Source organism: Tachyglossus aculeatus, chromosome 17, assembly GCF_015852505.1.
Source record: "Tachyglossus aculeatus isolate mTacAcu1 chromosome 17, mTacAcu1.pri, whole genome shotgun sequence".
NCBI lineage: Eukaryota > Metazoa > Chordata > Mammalia > Monotremata > Tachyglossidae > Tachyglossus > Tachyglossus aculeatus.
Window position 1 is genome coordinate 23,568,243 of NC_052082.1, and position 12,494 is coordinate 23,580,736.

At 49.0% G+C, this 12,494-nt stretch overlaps 1 protein-coding gene across 4 annotated transcripts in view; it reads left to right on the forward strand.

The window, feature by feature from the left end:
• Positions 1–4,201: 4,201 nt before the first annotated feature.
• The window catches only part of DZIP1 (DAZ interacting zinc finger protein 1), a 64,450-nt gene continuing 56,157 nt past the window's right edge, over positions 4,202–12,494 (forward strand). For all 4 annotated transcript variants that reach the window (XM_038759651.1, XM_038759654.1, XM_038759653.1 and 1 more), the window contains exons 1-2: positions 4,202–4,337; positions 11,697–11,777. The gene's annotated coding sequence lies outside the window, so the exon portion shown is untranslated. The remainder of the gene's footprint in view (positions 4,338–11,696; positions 11,778–12,494) is intronic.

Consider the following 12,494-nt stretch of genomic DNA (forward strand, 5'->3'; position numbering starts at 1 on the left):
AATGAATGAATTTTCGTTTCGTGACTGTAGTTTGTTATAATCTTTGGACCTCATTCTCTGTTGGACTGACCAGCCAGCAGAGTGGCAAGGGACTTCAAAATGGCTTTTTTAACTGTAATATACTGAAGTGCTTACTGTTGTTATCATTGCTCTTTTTTATATTATGTGAATTATTTCACTTTTTCCTTTTGTATCCATCACCACATTTCCAGGCGATCCCCTAAGCTTAAATTTCAAGGGTCCTGTGAGCCTGATTGATCATTCCTGTGCTCTTCCCCGACACTTAACACAGTGCTCTGCACACAGTAGGCATTTGATAAATTTCATTGATTGAAGTAATAACTGCTGGCTTTGATTTTACGTGCAAGCTGAAATGCCTTTATCTTTGGTTAAATACTTTTATCTTTTTTCTTCAATAAATTGGAGAACTAGTGTCCTGTGCCCTAGGTACAGAAAACCTTTCAGATTGTGAGCCCCATGTGATACAGGGGCCAGGTCCAACCTGATTAACTTGAATCTACCCCAGCGCTTAATACAATGCTTGTTTAACTCAGAGCAAATGCGGAACAAATACCGTAATTATCAATAATTTTATAATCCAGCCGTTTTCTCAGTTATTGAATAGGAGTGTCACATTGGCATGGCAAGGGGAATGGAAGATGTAGGATTGAAAATTGAAATCATGGGTTGGTGATAGCATTGTACCAGATTAGAGTTTCCTAGCCAGAAGAATTCCCTGAGGTAGCCTGGAAGCCAAGGACCAGAGAATTACAAAATCTCAACAGTTTCAAGTTGGAGAAACTTGTGGTTACTTGTAGTCAGTACAAAGGATAAGCCCAGCAAAGGTGAACCCTTTGGAGTTAAGAAAGTCCAGGTTTATGGCCTCAAATGCCAGGTTAAATTAAATTGATTTAGCACATTTGGGTGATAAACCCTCAATACATCCTGTAAGAAGCACTGTGCTCCAGTGGAAAGAGCACAAGCCTGGGAGTCAGAGGTCCTGGGTTCTAATACTGACCCTGCCATCTGACTGCTGTGTGTGACCTTGGGCAGGTCATTTAACTTCTCTGGGCCCCAGTTCCTTCATCTGTAAAATGGGGATTAAACACAGGTCCTCTAGATTGTAAACTCCTTGTAGGCAGAGGACCATGTCTGCCAACTCCCATTATATTGTACTCTCCCAAGTGCCTAGTTCAGGGCCCTGCACACAATAAGCACTCAACAAATTTGATTCAGTGATTGATGTTCTCCCTCTTACCTAGACTGTGAGGCTAATGTAGAACAGGGAATGTGTCTGACCTGATATCTTTTATCTGTTCCAGTGCTTGGCCCATAGTAAGGACTTAACAAATACCATAATTATTACTATTATATCCACTGTCATCAGTAGAATTATAAATTTTGGAATGAAACATCTTGTAGGTTTGGTAACATGAATACATCATAAAATTTAGGGTTTTCTTCCCCATAAGGATTTCTCTTCTCTCTCCGTAACAGGTTTGAATTTCCATCGACAAACTTGCACCTGTCAATTTTCAGTTGCCTCACCTGAAAACCAATTTTTGGATAGTGCTAAGTTTTAAATTGATAATGGAAACTGATTCCCATTTTACAATATTATTGCATTACAATTACCTTAATGTATAAAGAAGACTATTCACCTTTTGGCAGCGTGGTTTAGGCACTAATTCTCCCCTTGGGATAAAGGTATTAGCTCGGCCCCCACTTTGGAGGCCCAGAAGCTAGCCTGCTCTGCTCTTGCAGTCAGATGGAACTGACTGCAAGTGGAACTGCTGAGGTGGGAACTCCACATAACAGTGCTCAATAAATATGATTGTTTGATGACTTGAAGGAAGGTTTCTCTTCCCTTGTCAGGATCCAGGCCTGGGATCACAGCTTGACCCCAACCACTGTCAATCAATGGCATTTACTGAGTAGCTACTGAATGTTAAGTCACTCAGGAGAGTACAGAACAGTAGCAGGACACGCCTTTCCTGCCCTCAAAGAGCTTACAATTTAATGAGGGCAATGGGCAAAAATTATTTAAAATAGTGAAAGCAGGAGGGAGAACAAGGATAAAGCAGGAATCAGTACAGACACACGACAATGAAACAGCTGAACAAATCACTGAATGTACAGCTAAATATATAAATAAATGCAGACATATGGATATAAGTATTGTAACCCCAGTTTACAGGTGAGAAAGCTGAAGCCCAGGGAAGTTCGGGAAGTTAAGTTCTGGAAGCAGGGTGAGAAGTGACCTCTCCCCAAAGTTTTGTAACAGGTGGGCACAGCAGGGGTTGAACCAGGGAGCTGGATCATACTGTCTTGGGTGGGAGGAGAGGAGAAGGCAGGTAGGAGAGTCAACCCAGCTCTGCAGCCACCACTGCCATCACCACACCCTGGTGAGTGTTTGCTCTCCATCCTCATTGCCTGGCATCTACCCACCTTCCCAGGGCCCAGTGGGCAGCCAGATCCCACCCAGGACCAGAGAGAATGGCTTGGGCTAACTAGCAGAGGGGGTCCAAGAAATTGCTCCCTGAGGGTGACACGATGTGATGTCACATGGCACTCACCCGCCACCTCATGTCATCAAATCACGTTAAGGGGGACGGTCCTCACAGCACATGCCAACCTGAAGCTACCCCTAGTTGTCACATGATGCAGGTCTCTTTAAGCTTCATTTCTGTCTGAGCCTTGAGGTGCTGCTGCACAAGATGCTGTTGATGTAGTAGGTGTTCTTCTCCAAGTAGACTTTTTACCTCTGCGTCACTGATGTCAAACCAACCCAACCAACTTCTTGTGGTCATCCACATTGTCTCGACAGCTGCCTAGTGTACATAGCAGAAAAAAAAATGATCATTCAATGTTTGTAGTGAGGATCGTGGCGTGCATTTCTTGTCTCAACGGCTGTGATATTTCTGCAGAGTTCATTCATGCATTCATTCAATCATATTTATTGAGTGCTTACTGTGTGTAGCGCACCATACTGAGCACTTGTGAAAGTACAATACAGGAATAAACAGACACATTCCCCGCCCACAATGAGCTTATAGTCTAGGGCCTCTAGTCTAGAATTCTTTGCAGTTGCTTTCATTCTAGAGAAGCTTAACATGTATCTGCCTTGGTAATTATAATGATGGTTTCTGTTAAGCGCTTACTATGTGCCAAGCACTGTTCTAAGCTCTGGGGTAGATACAAGGTAATTGGGTTGTTCCACGTGGGGTTCACAGTCTTAATCCCCATTTTACAGATGAGGTAACTGAGGCACAGAGAAAAGTGACTTGCCCAAAGTCACACTGCTGACAAGTGGTGGAGGTGGGATTAGAACCCACATACTTCCCAAGCGCTTAGTACAGTGCTCTGCACACAGTAAGCGCTCAATAAATACGATTGATGATGATGATGACCTCTGACTCCTAAGCTCTTGCTCTTTCCAACACAGCATCTACCTGGTCAATACAAGTTTGGAGCATGTGCGATAATGGTCTGCCTGTTTCCTGCCACCATGTATGACTGCTGACATCTGTACATCTTTGAGGTCCCTCTACGCACTCTGAAATAAGCGCTAAAACGCCACTGTTTGGATTATGGACGCCTCCAGTAGGCTTTTCTTTTGGCAACAATTGAAAAAAACACATATTCAAAAGATAAGAATAAAATACACACATGCCAAGGAGGAGGGTTGAGAGGACATCATTGGTGTGAGCTCCTTGAGGGCAAGAATCGTGTCCATCAACTGTACCCGCCCAAACACTTATTTCAGTACTCTGAAAGGAGTTGGCACTCGGTCAATCAATCAATGACATTTATTGAGTGTCTTTATTGTGGGCAGAACCCTGGACTAAGCACCTGAAAGAATACATTTAATTGATTGGGGTTCTTGAATTAATAGGGGAAAGGTTCCCGGAAGAGGCGGGCTATTAGGAAGGATTTGATCACGGGGAAAGCTGTGGAAAGAAGGGGGTAAGGGGAGGACTAGGAGGGACTTGGGGGCTATGGAAACAGCTGATGGAGGTGAAAGTGTGGAAGACGGGGTAAAGTTAGGTGATGAATTTGACCTGGAGGCAAAGCTGTGTACCCCAAGGGGCTCTGGAGCTGGCCAAGGACTTCTCACAACTGTGACAAGATTACCTGTCTGTCTTAACTGTCCCCCAGTCAATTACCCTGGACTCTTTCAGGCTCTCATCCACCAGAACCCGTGCCTCCAATTCTCCCCGGCTCTCCGAGGGAAAAATGGCACTTCTCCAGCGCATTTCTTCCCCGGCAAGTTGAAACCTGATGTCACTGTGGTGTGGATGCAGAAGAGAGTCTACGCTATGTCGAGAAGCTTAAATGTATGTAAATATTTCTTTCCATACTTGGAAAATCTCGAATCAGAAGCAGGCCTTACGTACGCTTCCCCGTTGTTTTGAATCCAAGTGAAATTTAGGCATTTTCAACCCGATTCGCGAACAAAATGATTCGGCCTGCAATCAAGGAGCAAGCACGGGCCCTTTGGTAGCGTCGAGAGGCGGATTTGGTAGACAAGCTACATGCGTAATAATCGCTCCCTTTTCTTCCAGCTTTACAACCTCTGCAGTTTAGGGGTGGGAAGGGATTCTGCACGGAAGCGGAGAGAAGCCTTTTCTGCGCGATGGTTGGGAATCAATCAGTCGATTCAATCGTATTTAGAGAGCGTTTAGTGTGTACTAAGCGCTTGGAGCACTGTTAAGAATCCTGGGTCCGGGATGGAGGTGCAGGTCTGACCTCTAGACTGTGAGCTCGTTGTGGGCAGGGGATGTGTGTGATGTTATAGCGTCCTCTCCCAAGCGCTTAGTAGAGTGCTTTGCACACAGGGAGCGCTCAGTAAATACGACTGAATGCATGGACTCCACAGGGGGAAGCCGCATCCACGTCCCCGCAAGCCGGGCCTGGCGGGGATTTGGGAGGCTACACTGGGGTTGGGGGTCTTTTAATCAATCAATCAATCAATCAATCGTATTTATTGAGCGCTTACTGTGTGCAGAGCACTGTACTAAGCGCTTGGGAAGTATAAGTCGGCAACACATACAGTCCCTACCCAACAGCGGGCTCACAGTCTAGAAGGGGGAGACAGAGGACAAAACCAAACATACTAACAAAATAAAATAAACAGAATAGATATGTACAAGATAAATAGAGTAATAAATCTGGACAAACATATATATACAGGTGCTGTGGGGAAGGGAAGGAGGTAAGATGGGGGGATGGAGGGGGGACGAGGGGGAGAGGAAGGAAGGGGCTCAGTCTGGAAAGGCCTCCTGGAGGAGGTGAGCTCTCGGTTTTAGACTGTGAGCCCACTGTTGGGTAGGGACTGTCTCTCTATGTTGCCAACTTGTGCTTCCCAGGCGCTTAGTCCAGTGCTGTGCACGCAGTAAGCGCTCAATAAATGCGATGGATGGATTGATTGATTGCGGGCCCGGTGGGCGGGGATCCGGGTGGGCGGGGAAGGCTGGCCGCCGGGGGTTCGGGGCTGCGGGGGGAGGAGAAAGGAGGAGAAAGAAGGAGAGAGGAGGCGAGCCCCGGCTGCAGAGGCTGGGAGAGGGCGGCCCAGGGGCCGCGGGGCCGCGGGCCTGCCTGGCGGGGCGGACCCGGCTGGCTGCCCGCCCGCCCGCGGCTGGGCCCGCCGAGGCACCGCACGGTGAGCAAGCGGGCATCCTCGGGCCCCAGCCCCGGGGACAGGGCTGCGGGACCGGCAGGGCCCCCCCCCCCCGGGCCGGGGCCTGCGGGGGGAGCCCCGGGAGGGAGCCCGGGGAGGGAGCCCGGGGAGGAGCGGGAGGGAGCCCGGGAGGGAGCCCCGGGAGGGAGCAGCAGGAGGCGGGCCGGGGTTGTGCTGCAGAATCCGCTCGCTCCGTTCCCGTCTTTCCTGGGGGGCAGAGGGAGAGACGGGGAGGAGGGCGGCACCACCAACCCCCCCATATCACACACACACACACACACACACACACACTGTGGCCAATTGCTCCGTTCGCGTCGTCCCTGGGGGGCAGAGGGAGAGACGAGGAGGAGGGCGGCACCACCAAACCCCCCTAACACACACACACACACACACACACACACACACACACACACACACACACACTGTGGCCAATTGCTCCGTTCCCGCCTACCCTGGGGGGGGGGGGGGGCAGAGGGAGAGACGGGGAGGAGGGCGGCACCACCAAACCCCCCAACACACACACACACACACACTGTGGCCAATTGCTCCGTTGCCGCCTACCCTGGGGGGGGGGCAGAGGGAGAGACGGGGAGGAGGGCGACACCACCAAACCCCCCATCACACACACACACACACACACACACACACACATAGTGGCCGCTTGCTCCGTTCGCGTCTTCCCTGGGGGGCAGAGGGAGAGACGAGGAGGAGGGCGGCACCACCAAACCCCCCTAACACACACACACACACACACACACACACACTGTGGCCGCCTGCTCCGTCCCCGCCTTCCCTGGGGGGCAGAGGGAGAGACAGGGAGGATGGGTGACACCACCGCACCCCCATCACACACACACACACACACACACACACACACACACACACACACTGTGGCCAGTTGCTCCGTTCCCGCCTTCCCTGGGGGTCAGAGGGAGAGACGGGGAGGAGGGCGGCACCACCAAACCCCCCCATCACACACACACGTACAGACACACACACACACACACACACACACACACACACACACACTGTGGCCAATTGCTCAGTTCCCGCCTTCCCTGGGGGGCAGAGGGAGAGACGGGGAGGAGGGCGACATCACCAAACCCCCCACCACAAACACACACACAAACACACTGTGGTCAGTTGCTCTGTTCCCGCCTTCCCTGGGGGGCAGAGGGAGAGACAGGGAGGAGGGCGGCACCACCAACCCCCCCCATATCACACACACACACACACACACACACACACACACACACACTGTGGCCAATTGCTCCGTTCCCGCCTTCCCTGGGGGGGCAGAGGGAGAGACGGGGAGGAGGGCGACACCACCAACCCCCCCCCCCCCACACACACACACACTGGCCAATTGCTCCGTTCCCGCCTTCCCTGGGGGGGCAGAGGGAGAGACGGGGAGGAGGGTGGCACCACCAACCCCCCATCACAAAAACACACACACACACATACACACACACACTGTGGCCAGTTGCTCCATTCCCGCCTTTCCTGGGGGGCAGAGGGAGAGACGGGGAGGAGGGCGGCACCACCAAACCCCCCATCTCACACACACACACACACACACACACACACACACACACACACACACACACTGGCAGCCGCCAGCCCCAGGAGGGATCAAAGGGCCCCCCGATTCCCCCCTAACGAGGCCCGCCCCCTGCCCCTCTTTTGGCCCGCCCCCCCTAGCTGCCCCTAAAGGGCGCCTTGCCCCCCGGCCCAGAAAGGGTGGGTGGGTTGGGGGGCATCCTACTAAGCCGCAGAGGAGCAGCGTGGCTCAGTGGAAAGAGCCCGGGCTTGGGAGTCAGAGGTCGCGGGTTCCAATCCCGGCCCCGCCACTCGTCTGCTGCGTGACCTTGGGTAAGTCACTTCACTTCTCTGCGCTCCGGTGACCTCGTCTGGAAAATGGGGATTAAGACCGTGAGCCCCACGTGGGACAACCCGATGACCTTGTATTCACCCCAGCGCTTAGAACAGTATTTGGCTCATAGTAAGCGCCTAACAAATACCATCATCCTCATCGTTATTAGTGGACGCAGCCTTCTGGCCCCTTCCTCCCCATCCTCCCACCACCCATCTCGAGTCATCACTTTACCCGTCTTGGTACCACGATCAATCCTCAACCAGCCTCTGACCCTCATCCGACCTCCTCAAAGATTCCCAACAAGCCAGAAGGATTGAACGTGTTTGCCCCTTCAACGCATCTTTTAGACTGTGAGCCCACTGTTGGGTAGGGACTGTCTCTATATGTTGCCAACTTGTACTTCCCAAGCGCTTAGTACAGTGCTCTGCACGCAGTAAGCGCTCAATAAATACGACTGATTGATTGATCTAATCGGGATTTCTCTTATTTTGGTGGTCCCCTGGGCCGTTTCAGGCCCCACACCCATTTTCTTTTTTTGCTTTCTCTCCTCCTCCCCCCATAGCCCTCTCTTGGAGACTTAGAATGTTGTAAAACCTCTCCCTCATATTTAAGAAAACCTTTAGGTATAATTTTGTAGGAAGTGTCACGTTCCCAGCCAAGATGGGCGGGTGCCCATTTTTAGAGGGGGAGTAAGGGGTAGGGCGTCGGGCACCTGTATGTCCAGTGATTTGGGTTGAAGCTCCCACTCCCACAGCTCCTACTGCCCAGGTCTACAGTGCCTAGATCCTGGAAAGGGAACACCATGGCCCAGGACTAAATGTGGGGGAGGTTGGAGGCCTCCCCCCCAACCCCAGAAAGCTCGAGGTGTGGATGACCTTGGTTGTATTACTAAAAAGCTTGGAGAGCATGATGACAGGTGGTTGCCAATTTGTACTTCCCAAGCGCTTAGTACAGTGCTCTGCACATAGTAAGCGCTCAATAAATACGATTGATGATGATGGTTTAGAGCAAGGAGATAAGGCCTGAGAGCTCCTGTGCTGGTTGGCTGGGCAAGGGACACGGGCTACACCGTCATTTGAAAGAACAAATAGATTCAGAACCAGGTACCAAATTTACTCTGGTGCTGTAACAGATTCAAAAAGGGTGTTTTGATTTGGGGATTGCCAAAAAAAAAATGAGTTGCGTCATTAACGTTATTGTTTTAGAAATAATAATGAGATTTGTGAAGCTTTTGCTATGTACCAAGCACTGCACTGAGCTCTGGGGTACAAGCAAGATAATGAGGTCGGACACTTGAATAACGTTTATTAGTTAATTACAGCTCTGAAATGAGCAGCAAAGCCTACATTAAGAATTGTCCCGAAGTATTGTTTAAGCAATTTGAGATTATTCAGGTGGAACTTTCTGATCCATTGAAATAGATCCATAAAGAAAGAGCAAGGAAAGAGGTAAAAATAAATTTTGGTCTCATGCTGTCAGTATCCAATGCCCTCCATTAAAAGTTCTTTATATCTGTTTCTTGGGAGAGGAGTCTGGAATACCCAATATGCCATAAAATCAGAGGCAAAGGGTCCTAGAAAATAGACCCTTCCCCCTGACTGCGGTTAACACAGGGACTGAGTTGTGCTCTTTCTACCTGGGAGCACTACAATTTACCCTCAGAGTGTTCTTGGCTCTGTTAGCTTGGCTCTCTGCACAACTGAAACTGTGAAAGTTTCTTAATTTTTAATTAATCCCTGCAGTGCCTTGTTGGCGATTTCTCACCCAACTCAACTACCAAAGAGTGGTGAGAGGATTGCAAGCTGATCATGGGTTTCATAGTGTCAACATTAAGATGGTAATCTGTTGCTGAATTGGACTTTCCAAGCGCTTAGTACAGTGCTGTGCACACAGTAAGCGCTCACTAAATTTGAATGAATGAATGAATTGTGAATTTGGTAGTAAACATTCAGTAGTTATGGCACAGAATCCTAAAATAACTGCTGGAACTCTGAGAGTTTCTAGTCTTTTCTCTCTTAAAATTCGGTAAAGCTGTCCCATTGAAACTTTTACAACTATGTTTTTGTGGTTAAAAACTATGTAGTTGTCATTCAGAGTTGGAAGACTCAGCCATCGATAGTGGTATTTTATCTGGTTGTGATGTACAAAAGTACTTTCCAAATAGTGAGCACATACAGAGTTTCTCTTGCGGTACTGTTGTATTTGCGACCCTGCATGCTTGGAAATTCTTCCTGTCACAATCTTCTTTAAAACCTCTATTCTATCAATAATTATGATTATTGATAGCCAAGCTAATCTGTCTTGTGTTGATTTCCAATCGTCCACAGCTTTGCCACCTCATCTAAAGCTTTGCTTTATTAAGGGTTTTTTGGGGGGTTTTTGCACTCCTTGTTTATAGTCTCTCACCTCTCCCTTCCACTCCTGCCTCCCAACACTTTGACCAAGTCCTCCAAAAGCTTTTGGTATATCCTATCAACCATTCTCCTCATGTGTCCTGTTTAGCAAAGATACGATGTGACAGACATTACCTTAAAGCTCTTGAGTTTTGGGTTTTTTAGGGGTATTTGTTAAATGCTTACTTTGTGCTAGGCATTATACTAAGTGGTAGAGGGTAGAGACAAGGTTGGACACAGTCCTTGTCCCACATGGGGCTCACAGTTTTAACCCACATTTTACAGATAAAGCAACTGAGGCACAGAGAAGTGAAGTGACTTCCCCAAGGTCACACAACAGAGACGGGGCAGTGCTGGGATTAGAACCCAGGTCCTCTGACTCCCAAGCCTGTGTTTTTTTCACTAAACCACGGTGCTCCTCCTCCTGTTTTACAGAAGTGTCTTGAGTAGTGGCAATGGTTTGTGCTGAGCCATGTACACCCTCTCACTTGGTTCCCATGTGCCTAGCAGTAGACATTGTGAGGCAGTTAGCAGGGATAATGGTGCAATCTAGGGTCCCAGAATGAATCTGAGACCCCATCAGTAACAGATTATAGTGAGTCTTCTCTGATTTTGAAAGTAAGTGTGGAGGATGGCACCCGGAATGGCTTAGCAAGGGTTGGCATGGGAAGGGATATGACTTTCTTAGAGAGAGAGAGATTTACAAATATTCACACACTTGATTTTAGATCACCAGAGCCCTCCATTGAATCTTTAGTGTCTGAGCAATGCTTACCTCAAACGGCAAATAGTCCTGAAAGGTGCACTGCTTCAGTGAATCAATTGGTGGTATTTGCACTGCTTCAGTGAATCAATTGGTGGTATTTGCTGGGCACTTACTATGTGATTGGGAGAGTACCTGCCCTCAAGGAGCTTGCAGAGGGGGGAAGGGCATAGTATAAAAGCTATGTACATAAGTGCTGGGAGTGTAAGTATCTAAGTGTTTAAGGGTGATGTGGGCCTGGGGTTGGGAGAGAATCAAATGGTTAAGGGTTCGAATCCAACAAAGTGCATAAATGTTGCAGAAGGGGGGGCAAATGATTGGGGAAATGAGGGGCTAGCCAAGGAAGGCTTTTTAAAAAAAATGGTATTTGTTAAGTGCTTTCTATGTGCTGAACACTGTACTAAGCACCGGGATAGATACAATCTAATTAGGGTGGACACAGTCCATGTCCTACATGGGGCTCACAGTCTTAATCCCCATTTTACAGATGAGGTAACTGAAGCACAGAAAGGTGAAGTGACTTGTCCAAGGTCCCACAGGAGCTAAGTGGTGGAACGGAGATTAGAACCCAGTTCTTTTAAACTCCCCAGGCTTGGTCCACCAGACCATGCTGCTTCTCGGAGAAGGTGCAATTTTAATAGGGCTTTGAAGTTAAGCGGGGAGGTGTTGGATATGAAGGGGGAGGGAGTTTAAGCCAAAGGAAGGACAGGAGCCAGGGGTCATTGCCCGGACAGATGAGATCCAAGTACGGTGAGCAGGTTGATGTTGGAGGAGGAAAGTGTGCAGGCTGGGTTGTAGTGGAAGATTAGTGAAGTTAGGATCAGGAGAGCTTCCTTACAATTGATGGTAAGGAGTTTGATATGGTGATGGATGGGCAAACATTGGAGGTTTTTGAGGAATGATCTTCTCCGTGTGCTGTCTTCTTGGGCATTTTCCCTCTCAGCAGCACTCAATCATGGATTTCATCTCTCTGTTGAATTTCAGGTGCTGGTGGGACATGGAAGACATGGAAGTGGGGCTGGCTTGGAGGCAAGAGGAAGTGTGGAATTCCAAGTTTAATGAGAGGTCAGGCCTAAAGCGGAATATTTGTGAGTCAAGAAGAGAGTTGGTGGAGGGGAAATTAGGGCAGTGAGTGAGTGTGTAAGATCCCTCTCAGGAGTTAGGATAGGAATGAAAGGAGAGATGTGAGGCAGTAGCCGGAGGGGGCCATGGTATCATGAGGGTGTTTTTTTTTTTTTTTTAGTATGGGGGATATTTGTGTGTGTTTGAAAGCAGAGGAGAAGGAATCATCAGAGAGTGAGGTGTTGAAAACCACAGACAGGGATGAGCTGGTAGTGGAAACAATTGATTTTCAGAGGAGAGAGAGGGAATAGGGTCAGAAGTACAAGCAAAGGAGGTGGATTTAAAAAGCAGGCAGAAGACCTCCTCTTGAGAAACACCCGAGAAGCAAGAGAAAGACCTGCAAGTGGCTAGAGAATGGTTTAGGAGATGGTGGTGGGACTTTGGGAAATTCACTCCTGGTCATTTCAGTTTTACCAACCAAGTAGTTGGCAAGGTCATCCGGGGGAAGGGAGGGAAGGAGGCAGGCAGTGTCGGGGTTGGGGTATCCAAGAAGGTTTGGATAAAGTGATGGGGTGTGTGGACACGGAGAGAATAGTAGCAAGACCTAATTGAAAGAGCACAGTCCTGGTAGTCACAGGACCAAGGCTGTGATCTTAGTTCTGCCACTTGCCTGCTGGGAGACCTTGGGGAAGTTACTTGACTCCTCTCTGCCTCAGTTTC